We start from the raw sequence: 15,242 nt of genomic DNA on the forward strand, positions 1-15,242 counted from the left end.
AATATTGCCAAAACAAACAAAAAAGTGTGAGTCTCTGTTATTTTTACTCAAACCTACAGTTTTATGAGTATACTCATTGTAGCCTGCAGCACTAATGAGTCCTCAAACATAGTGAATGGAGCCAAATGGCTAAAATATCTAAACCTGCTTTCAGACAAAAAGCTGTAAAATTTTACAGTATACACTCAGGGCCACTTCATTAGCAACACTCTGTGGCAGCAACTCTGAATGTCACACAGTTGGGATTTTCCCAGATTTCAGCAAATATGCCATCATCTGAACTTCTCTGGGTGAAAATGCCGTATAGCAGCAGAAGACCACACTGGGTTCCTCTGGTCAGCTAAAAACCATCGTCTGCTCTGATGAGTCTCGATTTCTTGGTAATAAGATGAGAATATGAACACATTGATGCAACCTTGGACTATTGTGATCCCGTGCTAGTGTTGTTCCTAAATCATCATAATGATGATCGTCCAGGATCAGCATTACAAGTAACCAATGACTTTCTCTGAACAGTCTGTGAAGGTTCGTAGTTTAAGGAGCTTGCAAAGAAAAGCATCTGGACTTCTTTGCTTGAAGACGGTTCACCTCTCATCTGAGAAGCTTCTTCAGTTCTAAGGTCAAATGGTGGAGAGGCCCAGATTTAAGCCCTGTGGGAGTGTCCCTCACGAGCCAAGGTGTGAAAATGGGTGTAGGTCACAATCAGCCAGGGTTTCAGGTGAGCTCATTGTGAAACCTAGCCCTACCCTATCATGTGATTTCCTGAGGTCAGATGGCCCAGGATGTGAGTGGGCATTAAGGCATCTGGGAAGGGATCTCAAAACTGGATTATAGATGACAGACACTTGGTGTCGAAAGCCACCGCCTCTGTTCAAAGATGGTCGTTCACAGTGGACACAGATGGCTTCTTTCACTCCTCTTTCAAGCCATCTGTCTTCTCTGTCCAAAATGTGAACACTGGTGTCCTCAAAAGAGTGACCTTTGTCCTTTAGATGCAGATGGACAGCCAAGTCTTGTCCCGTCGAGGAGGCAAAATTTGACCTTAGAACTGAAAAAGTTTCTCGGATGAGAGGTGGAACATCTCCAAGCAACTCAGAGAAAGTCCAGACGCTTTTCTTTCCAAGCTCCTTAGACTTAGCAGTCAGTTAGCATTAGCAAAGAATTTAAATGAAAAAGAATTTATACGCTATTAAAACCTATCCTTAGCAAACTGACATGAGTAAAGTAAATCTGGCTGACAGCAAACCTAACTTGATAATCTATTTATTTCATTAGATACATTGATAAAGAAAATAATCAAAATGATTACCATGAACAAAGGCATATCTTTTGTTTTTCCATGCAGCGCAAAGCTATGACATCACAACAATGCAACTGGTCAGTTGCAACTCTGTGTACCATTCTCATGATACTGCAGGAACAATACCAACATAGCATGACGTTTGCAAAATTAGAAATTTCTGATCCAGACCTAGAGTTTTCAGAGCTACCTTTTCACTCACCACCTTATGCTTGATAAAAGTTTATTTCAGACTCATATTGGCCAAAGCACAGTGTTACATGAACAGAAAACATTTAATGTGTTACATAAACTGGGGAGAAAGTCCTTGAATGGTTAAGTGGGACATAATAAGCGGCACTTTTACAGCACTACAAAGTAAAAATGGATCTGCAGTGTGAGTGGAGGACTGTTGGCATTTATGTAATCTCTTTCAGACCTTTACAGTCATGGTTTTTATTGCCTCTTGAGTTATAAAGTCAAAATGCAGTGCATGGACTCAGTTTTCAGACATCAGATGAATCCACAAGGCAGCATTCTCATTGAATTTATAATACATTCCGATAATTAACTCTAAAACATACACAAGAGGGAAAAGAGGAATTTAGAACTCGAGTATTACATGTATCTCCACATGTATAAATACATTAACAAGCAGTCAGAGCAGATTAAAATCCCTTTTAATAATCAAATGTGCATAATAAAAATGATCTTATCTAATACATTTAAACACCAAAAACTATAGTGCAAATATGAACACCCTCTAATGATAATGCAAAGCAGCACTGTCACAGTTTCAATCTACAACAGCAGAGCTCTCTCCAAGGCCATTGCTCTATTTTGCACTACATGTGCTCCACATCGCTACTGTGGTCCATGAAAATTGGCTTGGTAAGTTTTGAATAAGCAAAAAAAAAAAAGTATTTCTGAGCATCTTCACTGGCAGGTTGCTCTCGTCCCTCTAGGTGGCACTGCCGCCTCACGATTTCCATCACAAGGAAGCCACAGGGAGTTTGTTTCTGCCACCAAAGCAGGCGTGTCCAGCAAATGTGGATGGAAATTCTTTTTTCTTTTTTTTGGCAAATAAAAATTATTTTTCCTGTGTTGTCCCCACGAGTTGTTATTTTTACATTTGTGCTCATTCATTTCTGATTACAGCTTCCTTTTGAGTCCAAAGAAAAGAAGAAAAGATTTAAAAAGACATCCCGAGTAATGCGAAGGATTACCAGATGCTTTGCATCACAGAAGTTTTTTTTTAAAAAAAAATGATAAATTGTATTGACTGATGTCTCTCTCTGACCAATTTTCACCTCACAACCAGACACAGAATCACACTTTGTTTATTCGAGTGATTTAAAGGCCCGATAAGACAGAGATGCATGATTTAAACAAAACATCTGGGGAGCTCACTATCAGCTGGCTCCGCTGACAGCACTCAGAGGAAATGGATGGTTTTAACATTACAAATAAAAACTGGAATCATTCAGTTAGTTAACTGTTTCCACACAGCGGGTCAAGACAGTTCAGCACAGCCACTGATCTGTCTCCAACACCTGATTATTCCCCAAACTACAAAGATTTGCATCTTTGTAGTTTCAGACTTGATCAGTATCTCACTCTTGAACCTTCTGTGGACCTGATTTTAACAGATAATCAGTTGTGTCGAATCTTCTTCCTGTATAGCTACGCTGTTCATAGTTTAAGCTGGCGACCGTGTTATTGTGTTTCCTATACCACAGCAAAATCATTATTAGCACATCTGGGCTGTATTTCTTAATGTTTAGTGGTTCTCTCTTGTTTGCTTATAGTAGCCAAATGCAGGAGATGCATCCAGATTAATTCTGTTTAAAAAAAATAGCCTCAGGGGGTGCAATAATTATCATTAAGAGCATATAATATAACAAAAACAACATGCTGTTTGTTTTCATGATTGCACTAATGGAAATGTTCGACTTCTATGTGTTTTTTTGAAGTTCTAATTTAAGTGTAGCAGAAGTTCTCGAAGTGAAACGGGTTCCTCTTCTGAGCACATACACAGTAACTTCATTTGTTACTGTGGCCATAAGTCAAATAAATATTGTTTTAATAGTTTTTAAGATGTCATTTACATGTGTGCAGTGAATTTGATGTTTTGTGTAGGCAATCAAAAGTTCATTAAAGTTCTAAAAAAAGTGATCATTTGGAAAATAACAGCTTGTCTAGTGATTGCAAACACACGGGGATTCAAAATGTACATTTTTTTTACAAATATTTCTTGGACAGACTTCACTGAGTAGCAGTTTCATATAGCAGGGGTGAAGCTGAAGGTAATAGATAGCAACTGGAGTCGTCAGTCTGGTTGCCATTGGTTGGTGAAGCAAACGTTACAGTGAATTTGAAGTGCTGGACAAAAGGGACTGATTGGCTGTCTGGGATGGTCCTCTCCTCTGGCCTAGTGAGAGCTGGGAAAGGCTCCGACCCCTGCTGTGACTCTGAATGGATGGATTTTGACACCATGGCCGAACAGAACTGACAAACATAGCATCAAGGATAGCACATACAACCAGAGGGTTTGTGAGAGAACAGAGCTTCCTTACCTAACTTACTTCTTGAAAACATTAGATTCAGAAAAGAGCCCGAGGCCAAAGGTGTTATTAGACACACATTTTCCTCAGAAAAGCTTTTGGAAATCCAGACATTAACTTTTGATATTCTTGTTCCAACAGGAGAAATCCTGCCTTTATGTCTTATCAGATCTGGAAAATTTGTTGGAGAGCTCTAGTACCCAGATGGTTATAGCCCATGCCACAAGACTGAAGTGGTCCTGGTTCAGTTATAGCTGAAGATATGCGTTACATGTACACATCTCTCTCATTCTATATTATCTGTTACCTCTTAATTATCAGATTAAGAGTCCTCAGCATTTCAGTTAGAATCACTATTCTTCTGTCCATCTTCAGTGATTTGTATTTCATGGCGAGCCTCTATTCTGGGGGGCATCCCTGCCCATCCACTTAGGTTCCAAGTGATTGCTGACCAAATTATTGCTAAAGTCCCAGAGACAGACCCTTCAGACCACCCAGTTATAGCATTTCAGTAATTCCTCTATCAGTTATCCCCAATGCACAGTCTTCCCTAGCAACAGCTGGTCTGCTAAGAAAAATGTATATTCCCTAACCAGTTGGCAAAAAGCTCCTTGAGACTCGTTTGGTCGCATATTGTTGCAGTCATAGTTTAAATAGAAGTGACAAACATGTGCACAAAGTTGTCCAGTTACTCTCCGAGCTGAAGTGAAAGAGCAAAAAGTGCAACACAAACCACAAATGAAAACTGTTTGCCGTCAAATTAAAAGTCGTGCCCTGTGAAACACGTTAGCTACAGCGCTGGGGCACCGTGAACTGTTTACCACAAGGCTAGTTGTTAGCAAGTATTTTCAGACAAAGATGATTAACTACAGGTTACCAAGGAAATCTGCTAGCAACCAAAGCAATCATTAGGAGGCTGTGCAACCAATTTCATCCCCCAAGGCCCAGCAACCTCCAACAAAAACAGTTGGTTTCATTGCATCCAAAATGGTGGACAATGTGAGCATGACATCTATGAGAAACCTCAATTCCAGTGTAAAAAATAAATCTTTATGATGCTCTTGCTTTTGTTCAATAAGAATCACCACAGATTTATGCAGTTTTTGTGATTTTGAATGCAATCAATTTGAATAAAACACAAATTTTATGCTACAAACCAACAACACCACAATTCCAATATCACCACCACTAAACTCCCGCCTTTGGTATAAAGACACTGAATGTCATCAACAATGGTTGAGACTTATTTAGTGGCTTCTTCGCAACTTTCACCAGGGCATGCAACAAGGATAGTATTTACTAAACATTTCATGAAGATACTGATGCATGCTCAATCATCCAGGTAGGGAAGTTAAAAGTTTCTGGGATTTCATGTAGAAGAAGAAAAGCATTGTATTAGGTCGTATTAACAACTTCTAGTATCTAACTTTTCAAAAAGCCCAATGACATTGTGTCAAGGAAATCCAAACTATAAAATGTAAATTCATTTTCTGACTCATTTCTGAAGCACTGTGCCCTAAATGAGATTTGTCAGTAGGAGGGAGGTATCACAGCTGAGCCTTTATGAGCTAATGAAGAGTAGAGCACTTTTTCAACCCTGAAGTTATAAAGTTTATAAGCTCAACAGATTCTTAAAAATCTAATTAAAACTAAACTAATAAAATATAATGTTATAATAACTACTTTCAAGTAAAACATTAAAAGTTCAAATGAAATCGAATCTATCTCCGCACTATCTGAAAAGTCATTATGAGAGCTAGCCTCCCTTACACAGTGGGAGTTTTAAATCTTCCACAGAGACAAAGTGGCTTGTCAGCTCATTCTCCATTAATTATCATCAAGGAATTACCTATGTGTATTCTCGCCATCACATTTTAAATTCTTGTGTCATGAGACTTCCAAATTAATTTCAATCAACTCTGATGTGCTGCCTCTGTAGATTCTCTGCCACTGCTATCTTCCAGATGGGCAGTTCAGTCTTCCCCAGAGTCGAAACATTTTCATCGCTGCTTTTACAGATTAAAAGTTACCTCAAAGCGCAACGATTACCTGACCAGGTCTGGCAATTCTCAAGGATTTACTCTGCAAGCTTCCTTCCGCTGAGTGATCAGAGATGTTCCCACATGAGCAGTTTATCACCTGGATGATCTGCTCAGTGTTTGCAGCAGCCTTGACTGTGTCACAGGCCTTGTAAAGTCCTGACACTGTATAATCCTACATGCTGTTACACAAAGAGGAGACAAGCTGCTCGTTCCAAACACACAGGCTGCAGTTAGGAGAAATGTAGCAAACATGTCATAAAGTTTAAGATGGCGACATTACTCCTTTCTGAAACTTGCCGGTGATTTATGAGCGAACCAGCAGATGGTAAAATCAGGGTAGCTGGCTCGAGAGAGGTTTACCAAAGCATTTTGACAGAAAAGGCAAAAAAAAAAGGGCAAAAGGGTTCTCAGACTCTCTTTTAAACGACTGAAGTCTTTCCTGAAAACAAATCGAGTGTGTGCGTGTACAAGCGTGTGTGTACAATGACTAAGCCAAGCCAGATGTTGATGTCTGCTGAAGTTGGTGGCACTCATTATGCAGTCTAAGTTGCTTAAATTCTCCCTCTGCCTCTATGTTAACCTGGAATCTGTAAGGTAATACCCAGTGTTTGGATTTGCTCAGATGAAAGCCTTGTCAGCTTATGAAAGAGGGTTTTGTTGACAGCAACAACAAAAAAAACAAAGCATGCATTTGTTTCTCAATGTGTAGCTTTACTTGTCAGATGACCAGCCAACTCTGAAAGCCAGGAGTAGATTAAAATAGTATCTTAGGTCCCTTATCAACGAGACAACAGCCAGTTCATTGAAGACAAACATGAGCTAAAGACAGTACGGGTGAGCAGGAGATAAGTTTGGAGGGGAGGCTGAATTAGTTAGGTAGTTTTTGACCTTTTCTTTTTAATCGAGTTCACAATTCCCCCCATTAAAAATCTATTTAATTGCTTAGTAAGTCAATTTTACAAGGTTAGAATTGGTCAGATCCTGCAAGTTATGCAATTTTTCTGGGTATGCTAACATCAGCTGCTAATGCTGTGCCAATCAACTGGTTGCCAAGATTAGCTTTAGCAACATAAAATATTACTTGTTTTCATAAAGAAAATGACAATCCTTCATATTTATAACATCATTTCAATTTCATTGTACATTTATGCTCAAACAAATGTAGCTTTAATGTCAAAAAATAATAATAATACGAAAAGGTCTGATGCTATTATTTAGGCAGCTAGCATTAGCGTCACTACTGGCACTGTGAAAGTATCCTCTGCCTATTGATTGAAAACTGGATAGTTGTTGGATCCACTGAGCAGCACACCATCCAGGTATTGGTAATGCACTTTATGTGAGCGTAAAAGCACTTCTGCACTGTGTTTGTTGCTGTTGTTTTGACATTGCCAGACTTGTGGTTGCAACCTGTTTAGCATAATGTTTATTGTGTCTACTAATTGCAAGAAGTTACTGAGCTTTATGTTTTTGTTTGAATGTGAGAGTGAATGAATAATGGCATTGTAAAGCGCTTTGGGTGCCTTGAAAAGCGCTATATAAATCCAATCCATTATTATTATTATTTAGGCGGGGTGGAGTTTGCATCTGTTTATCGCAGCCTTATGGACGTTTGTTTGCTTCCTGTTATTTTTCTGTGACACTGCTTGGCTGGTATTTAAAGGTTTTTTATGGTCCTCTGGTTTTGTTTTATTTGCTGTATTTGTGTTATTTATGTTTATGTTGTGCTGTTATTCTTGTGCTGGAAGTCAGATTGTTGAATTTTTATGTTTGTTTAATCATGGCTTTTTCATCATGAAAAAGCCATGACTAAACAACATTTAGTTTTCTTGTTTATTTGAACTCACGCATCAATTAAGTAGGGTTAGTTTTGAATTCTTGGTCTTTATGGAGCTTCACTTCCTGTTTAGAGTTTATTCAGAGTGTGTTTAGTTCCCTCAGAGTTTCCCTATCAGTTCCTCCTTCAGTCTGCTCTTTTTATAGACCTAAAATGTTACTGGTGTATGTGAAAATATAAATGTGTGAAAGTGTAAATGTTTGTCGTACTGACTTTTTAACGTGATGACACATCAGTGTTGTTTTTATTCCTCACTGCATTAGTTTCAGCCTCTGTACAATTCAGCCTGGGGTATTTTTCTACTAAATTCACTACAGAAATCTGTGAACACAACTTAATAGAAAAAACACAGTCTGATGAACCAAAAAGAATTGTGTTCTTTTTTTATAGTTTCATGGCTGACTTTAACATTTTGCTTTAACCCATCAACCTGTTTTCATTTATCAATTTCCTACTCAGGACTGGAATTCGACATTTCAGTGGTGCTCAGTTTCATGTTTCACCTTGACATGATGTGGTTCAGAGAATCTTGGCAAACACTTGTTTACAGCATGACTAATCATGTAATCCCTTATATTATACACACATCAGCTACGAGGCCAGATGACTGTGCAGAGAGACATCAAAGAAAAGATAGAACAACACATCAAGGATTCATTTAAGCTGCATTTCGTGTGAAAACAACTGACTGTTTAGCAGTTACAAACCTCTCCAACTTGCCATATTTAATTATAGGCGCTATCTCCTTACACTGTATTGCCAAATGTATTCACTCCCCCATCCAAAGGTGTTCCAATCACATCCATGGCCACAGGTGTGTAAAAAAAAAAAATCGCTTTCAGGAGCTCAGCAAATTCCGTCATGGTACCGTGATAGGATGCCATCTGTACAATAAGACCATTTGGGAAATTTCCTTGCTACTAAATATTCCACAGTCAAGAATGACAGCAGCTCAGCCACAACTCTGCAGAGTCAGTCAATACAGACCGCCAAACTTCACGTGGCCTTCACATTACCTCAAGAACAGTGTGTAGAGAGCTTCATAGAATGGATTTCTATGGCTGAGCAGCTGCATTCAAGCCTTACATCATCAAGCGCGATGCAAAGCATTAGATGCAGTGGTGCAAAGCACACTGCCAGTGGACTCTAGATTAGTGGTGGGTTGTTCTCTGGAGTGATGAATCACACTTCTCAGTCAGGCAATCAGCCAATGGACAAATCTAGGTTTGGCAATACTTGTCTTACTACATTGTGCCAAGTGTAAATTTTGGTGGCAAGGTGAATATGGTGCAGGGTTGTTTTTCAGGAGATGGGCTTGATCTTTTAGTTCCAGTGAAAGTAACCATGACATTTTGGACAGTTTTATTGCCCCACGTTTGTGAGAACAGTTTGGGGTTCACCCCTTTCTGTTCCAACATGTCTGCGCACCAGTGCACAAAGCAAGGTCCATAAAGACATGGATGAGTGAGTTTGGTGTGGAAGAACTTGACTGGCCTGCACAGAGCCCTGACCTCAATGCGTTATAACACCTTTGGGATGAATTGACTGTGAGCCAAGCTTTCTCGTCCAACATCAGTGTCTGACCTCACAAAGGCTCTCTGGAAGAATGGTCACAAATTCCAACAAAATTGTGGAAAGACTTCCCAGAAGAGTTGAAGGTGTTATAGCTGCAAAGGGTAGGCCAACCTTATGCATTAAGTATGGGATGTCACTCAAGTTCATATGCATGTGAGTATAGTATACTCTGAATACAGCATCACTTCTGTCTTGTTTTCTGCGAGTCTGTTAAGCCAACTTCATTAGTCAGAGTCAGTTGTCCTCATTAGCTTCTATGACCTCACTGTGCACCGTGTCTGCTACCTAAGCATACATGATGTTCTGCTGCAGAGCATACCAACCTTATACACACACAGCACTCACTCTGCTTAACTTATTGTGGTATGCGCAGAGTCATTTGTATGGATGCATTTTGTGAGATAGTGAATCTGTAAGCTCCTGCCGGAGAAAGCAATTAACCTCACCGACCACCGGGGAGTTGATACGAGTGAGGGAGCATCTCTCCGCCGTTTAAATATACACCAGAGGGGCTCGCACGCTCATTCAGTCAACCTATTATTCATCATCAGCGCATTAAATGGCCTCTTCATGAAGACAGCAAGACAGGCCTCACTCCCTTTTACATATACATGTGTATACTCCCCCCACACACACACATTCACTTCCACAGCAAGGCTGACTGATCCCCATGGCTCTGGAGTTTCAGTTGCCCTTGACGCAGAAATGATTAAGGTCAGCTAAAGAACAAGAAAATTAAATGCTGCATTCCTAGTGATCTGGGAATTTACCAGACACTGGAGGGAACTATGCACAGCCTTTGCCAAGTCTGGAAAAGGGAGATAGAGAATGTCCGGCCTGATTATTTTCAGTGCCAGTATAGTTTTCGTCTAGCGACAATATCCAATAGAAACAAGTTTCGTAATTTTTCTGCAGAATAGCTATTTTCTTTTTAAGTGTTTTTTTTTCTTGATAGAACAAAATCTATCCAGTGACATTTAAAGAAAAAATTCAATTTAAAGGAGCTCGGTGGTGAACTTTTTCCTTTTTTGTGAGACTGCAAACTTTTCACAAGCTGTTCAATATGAATCTCACTGTGGCTACTGACCTGCCAGCTCATTCCCTCATGCATCAGTAACCTCTCTAATGAGGTGAGAAACACCAGCACAGATGGACGAAGGAGGGGAGGAAACTGCAACAGATGACTGGATGCATAAAAGAGGAGGATGATGGAGAATTCGTGATGAAATGAAGACTGAGAGACAACCAGTCCAAGATATAGATGCAGCAGATCTGTCCTTGAGTGCATGGCAGTTACACAGTGGGCTTTATCTTAGACTAAACTATGTCACAGAACAGCATAAGCAGAGTTAAAGTCATAATTTGATTGAAACTTCATTGATTTTAGACCATCCAACTTAGCTGGTTTGATACCTGGCAGACATCTACCAAACTAGTCAGCATCTACCTGCCTCTCAAAGCAGTGGTGCCATAATGCATATGTCTTGTCTTTCAGTTTTATCATTCCTGACCATAAAATTCTTTCTTCTTGATTCTTTTTTCTTATTATGCTCACTGGCTAAGCGTCTCTCACCAACAAGTCACTATGACTTTTTCCATTTATTAAAATAAGTTGTCCCATACAATTTTGAAGTAAAAGGAGCCAATGTGTACATTAAAACATATGCTTCACAACCCCAAATAGCAATTTAAAAACCTCTCAGAGGGGATATTATCTGGGATGTCACCGTAGCTGAAAGATGTAGCCCTATACGATGGCTCTCAGTTTCCTGTCTAAAGGATTGTATCCACTGAGAGCCATCCAACTAGTCAGTGCACAATGTTTAAAAAACAGAAAAACTTAAAGATTTACATCATGGAAAGATCTATAGGAAAATGCAAAGTGAGCTACAGTCATCTGGCCGGTGTGCTGTATAATAAGAAAGTGATTTTAATGGCTATAACTCAAGTGTCTGGTAAAAACTTTACAATGAAGACATTTCAGGCTTTGCGGCGGCTTTAATTTCCCCATTTTGACTATTTGCTTTGATTAATTCTCAAAAGAAATGAAAAATCTGGATGTAAAACATCAACAACACCAATACAAATTTTCTTCACACCCCATAAATTCACCATAGTGCACTAGTGTAACGCACTTTGTGGAGGTTTACAGTGTCTAACGTGACCACATGGTCTAAACATTTCCCCGTAGACAAGAGACCTTGGCTCATACAGTGACATCCGCTTCTGATTAAAGCAAGCCTGTCTCCGGCTTTGTCCTTTTTAAGTCAACATCGGAGCAGACTGGGGCCAGGTTTCGGTTAGGAGGGTGTTCACCTCGACTACAAATCACTGTGACTGATGTGTCTATTGAACTGACACCATGTTGTATTTTTGCTCCAAACATAAACAAATGATGCTGATTCACATTTAGAATATTAAGCGAAACACTTTCTAAACACGAGAAGGGGTAATATTAGACTTTGCCGGATGGTTTGGTTGCTGCAACACTGCTGCTTTTGGAATAATCAGTGATTTTTGTCAAAGTAGCTCGCATGTCATCGACTGAGCGAACCACAAACACAAAAACCCTTGGAAAGCAAATAAACTCACAACAGATGCATTGTGGTGATAAATGATGTCTCTCTGTTTAGCCACAAAAATACTGGCATGCAAGTCTGCAGCCCATTAAAAGGCATAGCACCTTTTATGTTGTTGGAATGACAACATTTATGAATTTTACCATTTTTTTATTCTTTTGGTAGATTAACCAGACTTCCTTTTCAGTTTCCTGCAGCTTTATACCATCCTGCTTCTCAACTGATTGTTCAGGCTGTAATGTTACAATTTTTGTTCATATTTATTGCATCTGCATCAGAGTTTCCAGGAGTGAAAAGTTCTGAACGTAGTGGAGCGTTTAACAGATGAACAATTGCTTTGCCTAGAATTACGTCACATCTCCGAACACAAGTCAGCTGCAAGATCAAAACCAGCTAAACTGCCTGCCTAATAGCAAATAGGTCCTTCTTGTGCTGCTAAAACAGTTCTGACAAAACAGTTGGGGCATGAATGGGAGAACTCTGGGGGTTTTAAATTGGAACTTGAGAAGTTGGGGCTCTTTGAAGTGTGTCTCCTGTCATTCCTAAACAGTTTTTGTAGTGTGGAGGGGCGTACTTTTCCTGCTTGGGGAGACCACTGCTGTCAAAATGCCATTGCCTTGGTTGGTGTGCTTGTTCTGCACCAATGTTTGGTTGGATGGCAACCCAAATCATGAGCAAACATCCACATGAATGCCAGGACCGAAGGTTTCCGAGCAGAACAGTACTTTGTAACACTTTATCAGAGTTATTTACCTGTCAGTGGTTTTACTGTTTTTCTACCCGCTTCTTCTTCTTCTTAAGTGCTGTGCCAAATGGCAATTGTGTTACTCCAAGATTCTCTAAACAGTTTGGTGTTTTTTTTTTTTCATTTAGTCTTTCATTCGGTCAATAATGGTTTGTTTTCTTCTGCCTCTGCTTCTTCTCCCTTCGATTTTTCCAGATGCAACATCATATTCCAATCCTGCTCTTCTTCAAAGAATCTTGCTTGTTTCTCTCTGGTATTTTTATATACTGATCTTTGGTGTTTACTCAGTCCCGATCCCTGTAAATGCTAAATAAGACCCTCAATTGCTAATACTTGCTCATTAAGACTAGCATTTGGTTGTTATGTATAAATATCATATTGTTTGTTGGTCATATGCAGAGCCTGCACACAGCTTTGCAGATCTTCATCTACATGTTACAGCAGTTTGCTGTAACCAGGGGCAGTGACAAAAAAATGTGTGGAACAGCCCGTCAAATGCAAAAACAATTAAAAGTGCCTTCATTTTGTCTAGTACATCACTCCCGCAAAGCCCCATATTTAAGCACACACTAGAAAAAATACTTCAAATTGAACGCGAATTTAATTTTCTTTATTTTGCCACAATTTTATGTTAAGATTATTTTGGGTTTTTTGTTGTAAAATGTAACTAGATGCTATTAAAAAACTGTGATCAGCTGTCTTTTTGCAACATGAAGTTTTTGCAATGTGTGTTCAAATATGGAACTTAGCAGGAGCGCTGGGTGTTTTTTCCATATTTTAACAAGCCAATACTTGACAATGTTTGATGCATTTCTCCCAAATTATAGATCCTGGTTCATTTTGATGGTAAAAAATACCAGTGAAAATTCTAGGCTTTTATCGGTAATAATCGATAAATTTCAGTAAATTTCACAGCACTCATTATAAATGTTCAAATTGTCTACCGTAAAATTTTTGTGCAAGTCAGAGATGGTTGAGCAGAAGGCTTGGTTGGCTGGAGATGAGCCATACCCAAAATCATTCACTCTGCATAGTCACAGACCTACGCAGGCAGACAGTTTAGCCCCGAGTACTTACAATGTGATTACTTTATTCATTATTAACCTTGTTCTACTGCCACCAATTACACAAAAAAGAAAAAAAAAACACGATTTGATATTGACCTCATCTTTTTTGTGTGTCTTGATCTGTCTTAATTACAGCTGATATATTATTTTGTTTTTTAGATTCAGCCTTACTGAGGGTTAGCAAGCAATATGGTAATATTGTATTAATGTTCACAGAATTGACACCCAAGTCACATAATTCCTCTAATAAAGGAAAAAATGCCTGCTACGCATAGACTGTGGTGCAGGTAGTTCCTAAACTGTTGGCTAAACTTCATATTTAAGTGCTACTGTGATGGATCACCTTTGGGCATTAAGTCTCACAACAATCACCGTGCCATCTCCCACAATCTGGACTCTTGATGAATGTAAGCCTATAGTCTTAGTTTTTTAGCTCCTATCCATTCAGGGGGGAAAATCTGCCTCTTTATTTGATTTAGCAGCTTCCCCAGCTAATCGCTACATTTCTCTGGCTTCCATTTGGTCCAGAAAGGTACCATAAAGTGGGTTTTTTAGAGCTTTTTATCAGTCGACTCCTGGAAGTTGATTGAAGGGGAATTTGTTAGCGCTACAGTGAAAACAAAACCACAAAAACACAAATCTATGAGGAACAAAAAGAAGCAATATAGGGAACAAGAGTTTCATCACTTTGTACTTTTTTTTTAAAATTCATTGCTAATATAGAAGTGGAAGAACTTTAAAGTTTGCGTTTTTTAATATCCACACATAGCTCTCTCTCCTTTGTGTTTTCCCTTTCCTGTTCTGTTTCTCTGTCCCTGTTTCTCTCTCTGATGTCTCTGAAACTCTTCATGTGCTAAGAGTCTCATTTGATCTACAGCGTCAAACATCTGGAGCAGTGGTGCGCCCAGACACCTGTTTCCAATTCAGGCAGCCGACAGAAACATTTGATTGTTTCTCGCATGCAGACTCCCCCTCCCCCTCACCCCTGTTTCTTACTCTCTCCCTTCTTTGACTCATAGGCTATTTGTTAAATTTAAGTCAAAGAACTGGCCTTCCATAGGTAGTAATAGATGGAAGAATAATATGAAGCTGATTAAGACCAGTTGTGAGGAAAATACAGTGTATGATTTTCCAGGTGTTTTGGCACCTTTGCTGCCGAATAAGGCTGTTTTAAAAATAGTTTCAGGTTGAGCTGAGTGAACACTGTCGGAAGGTCAAACTTTTACCCGCCAATTTGATGGAAATTAATAGCTGTTCACTGTGAAATGTTGATTGTCATGATACGTGGTTCCAAAATATAAAATCACTCTCGGGTTGATAGAATAAAGGTCACATTAGAGGTCCAATGATGTGGCTACACAGGAATCCATTAGAGGCACATTACGCATTCACATACAGTATACTACAATGATCCAATAACTCTGTAAAATACCTTTCTCGTCTGGTGAGGATTAGCAGCAAAACTGTTTTTCATCCACAAGTCAATATTTTTGGAATAAAACCAGCAAAGTAACATTTTTTTTTTCAAAAGAAAAAAGAAATTCCTTTTATGGC

Source organism: Rhamphochromis sp. 'chilingali' (assembly GCF_963969265.1).
Source record: "Rhamphochromis sp. 'chilingali' genome assembly, chromosome: 18".
Classification (NCBI taxonomy): Eukaryota; Metazoa; Chordata; class Actinopteri; order Cichliformes; family Cichlidae; genus Rhamphochromis; species Rhamphochromis sp. 'chilingali'.